Source organism: Cataglyphis hispanica, unplaced genomic scaffold (genome assembly GCF_021464435.1).
Source record: "Cataglyphis hispanica isolate Lineage 1 unplaced genomic scaffold, ULB_Chis1_1.0 scaffold35_size13591, whole genome shotgun sequence".
NCBI classification, from domain to species: Eukaryota; Metazoa; Arthropoda; class Insecta; order Hymenoptera; family Formicidae; genus Cataglyphis; species Cataglyphis hispanica.
Window position 1 is genome coordinate 1 of NW_026099139.1, and position 3,789 is coordinate 3,789.

The 3,789-nt window shown below is 28.7% G+C and overlaps 1 pseudogene; it reads right to left on the reverse strand.

The window, feature by feature from the left end:
- Positions 1-536: 536 nt before the first annotated feature.
- Positions 537-3,344, reverse strand: LOC126858675 (RING finger protein 121-like; annotated as a pseudogene).
- Positions 3,345-3,789: the final 445 nt, after the last annotated feature.

Sequence of the window (3,789 nt, forward strand, 5' to 3'; positions counted from 1 at the left end):
ACAGACAAGAGGAAAAGAAATACATTCTTTTACATTCTCTTCAGTTCTGTTATTATCGAATAATACAATATTCCGACGAATTTTGCACATATGCTCGATTAGAAACCAAATCAAATGTTACAACTGGATTGCTGAGAATATAACATATATCAGATATTCTTATTTCTTGAAATAATTTTAAGAAATGAAGTGTTACAAGTAATAACTATTACAATTGAAAAATCCCACATTCTCTTTCACATTATTAAAACAATTAACAATAAAGTTAAGTTCAACTATATTACAATTCTTGTGATTTACGTATGCACAATATATAAATAATTTGATTTTTATTTATTTAAATGCAACAAGATCTACTTGCATTAACGCATAACGCGTTTTTATTAGAAAAATGTTTACATACAAAAAAATTTTATTATAGGAAATATAAGTTAATGGAAAGTTATTAAAATACTTCTATAATTAAATTTTTTGCTGAAACTATCTGTGTCTATTTTCTAATCAAAATATTTTAACCGGTAGATAAATACTTTCTAATTATCATAAGTAATTTATATTTTGTTAAGTACTTTTTCAATTTGCATTTTATATTATAAAACATTATTGAAATTTTAAAAAGCATATTTAAAAGAAAATATTATGTACATTTTGTGCCAACTATTTGATTTAATTTAATATCCTTTTTACATATCTGCATAGATCATAATGTGAACACCTTGTGAACACCTTGTGAGCCTAGTCATACAATACGCACTAATTTCCTTGCGACTGTATATTATTGGATAAAGCAAATACTCTGGAAGCAGCACTTGTTATGGACTTAAGAATGATGGAATGTATTATCATTAGTAGGAAGCTATTAGCAGAAGTTATATTGCGAGAAGTACAACAAAAATTAATGATAAAAATTAATTCAAGTTAGAAAAAACATAGTATTATTCCTAATGTTCAAACATGAAGGATTATTTAGTTTCTCTTGGCATTACACTCTCTCTCTCATTTTTAATTTAATAAAATATTTTTTATCACACAAAAAAGTAATAACATGTACAAAAATACAAATACAGTATCGATTGAAGAAATAAGTTAATCATTCTCTTTAGCAAAGACACAACAATGGTATATGTGAGTCGGTTTTCACCAACAATGTTACTTACTCAAGGCCCAGAGCCCAATTTATACCATGAACTAGGAACAAAATTAAAGGTTGCCAAGCTACTAGCCACCTTAACCAATCCAATAACTGACCAAATAAGACATGTGGTCGTTGCCATCTGCACAATTCATTAAGGTATATACAAAATAAATAAATTGACATTAAAATATCATGATTAATATATTTCTTATGGAAAAGGATACGGATTGCGAAACATTTTCTTTAAATCGACTTTTTCTTTGCAATAAGGACATGTCTGTTTTTTTCCTACAATACACCAACCCCTAATGCAAAATTCATGGAAAACATGTTTAGCAAGTAAGCTTGTCACGTGTATTTTCGATTACACCTTCTTCATGCTCAGAAACTAAGAGCTTGTTTCCGCATACTGCGCAAACATTTGGTTCCAAAGTTCTAGTTGGCATACTGCCTGGAGCGTAATACTGTATAAAGTATATTAAATATTATGAAGTTATATGTGTAATGCAATGTTTGAACATCAAATAATACATACACCAATATGTGATGCCATAGTGTCAGCACATATTTCAGCGACATCCTTCCTAATACTCCAAAATAAAGACCATAAAATAGAAATAATATGCCCCAGTCCATCCAAACATGAGGCTTAACATCTAATATGATATTTAAACCAACAAATGTAAATAATACCAAAATGTAGCCAATTATGCCCAGTGCATAACTGAGCTTATAAATGAAATAAAACCATTTGTACACTAGTCTGAAAAAGATAAGAATTTTTATTAATATTTTATAATTATTCTTTTTATGTAGCAATAATTATTCTACATTACCTAGGTGTTGTACCTAATATTGGTCTTTGAATAGCTTTTCTTACCACTAGACCTGTTATACCACGAAGATAAAAGCCACAAAAATATAAATCTCCACCAGTGATTCTTTAAGCTTATTCCAAATGGAATAATCCACATGGCTATCATTGTTATAAACTAGTGTTATAAAAGAAACTTTATTTATATATAATTAAAATATTTATGTTAGAGATAATAAGTATTTTACTCTCTCTACCTGATATGATTTAAAATGCCTCTTCTTCCATTCAACTAATGCAATCTGTGTTATTATTAATGTTACCAATAATATAATCAGCATCTCTGCGTGCATAGATTCGTGACCCATATGCTGTTCGTGCATCTTTATATGCTCCACTCTAAAAAGTTTAATAAAAAATGTTCAATTCTGATATAAAATGCTGAAATTCCATATCGTTTGAAGTTCTTGAAAATATGCAAGCAAAGTTGCTTATACATCTGTTCCCAGCTTTTTTTAGAATAATGAGAATCTTAAGTCCTTCAGAACTGATGCAAAATGTTCTGTCATGTTTAAATCAAGAAGTATTAAATGATATAGAATTCAACATTAATTTCAACATTTGTTTCAAAATTTGTTCTCAAAAGATTAAAGGCTGCAAGAAAGACTGGAGGAGGACATACTGACTACTGGCATGTAAGTTTGTGCTAAATAAAGTTTTGGATTTCAGTACTCGTGAATTTTTTCTCTGGATCTCTAAGTTATTTTCTACTTCTACATTTTAAGTTTAGAATCATAAGGAAAGAGAAATATATAATATTATGCTATAATACTACAAATTTGTAACTCACCTCCATTTTTCTTCTGGAGTTAATTCTTCGTTGCTCTAAAAACAAGAAACATTAAATTAAAATTAAAACTTAAATTGAAACTCTAATCAATAACACACGTGATTCAAAGGAAAAAATCTCTCTTAACAATAAACAATTGTTATCAATAACAAATATTTATACAAACAAAAGTAATGTCTATCAAACAATATTATTGCACGTCAACCTAATTCTAATGAACGACGTAATGTGAAAGGTTATGTTTCCGAGGACACACACGTTACTTTAATATATTGTCAAACTATTACGTAAAATTATCTACCTACCTTATTTGGCATTTGATGTATATCGTGTATGTCCATCACGAATGTTATATCCCATTAACACGTAGAAAAATGTAAGTTAATTAACTGACACGAGACGACCGATACGTTGCATACTCATCTTAAAACGCCGTTAGAAGTTTTATATATTTAATTTGAATGACCGGCACTTTTTTCTTATCAGCATTATTATATACGACTGAACAAGAGTTTTAAGAAATAATTAGAAGCTCAATACATATTTTGTATATTTTGTCAAAATTTCGCGTTTTAATTGTCTTTTCGTGCATTTTTTAAATATAGTGTCGCCAAACAGACAAATGGCTTTTGATATTTCGCGCCGAAAATATTATCGATATCGCGGACGCTGGCTAGTTATCGCTTCTATACGTGTGATCAGTGATCATGCGATACGATTTTCAGAGGTTATGTATTTAATTTAAAGCAAGGAAGACAGAATATACAGAAGAGAATATTCGTAACTAAACAGTAAATTGTAAAATAGTTCATAATTACGTCACAAGGAACGCTGTCATCGATGAATTGCGACAAAAATTCTTCCAGCGAGAATTTCAGTTTCAAAAAAAGAAATTGTAATCTCTGATTAATTTCAAGTAAATTTTAATGCATAGACTATTTTACTTGATACAAAAATAAAATGATTTAATATTCAGATGCATTAATGTTC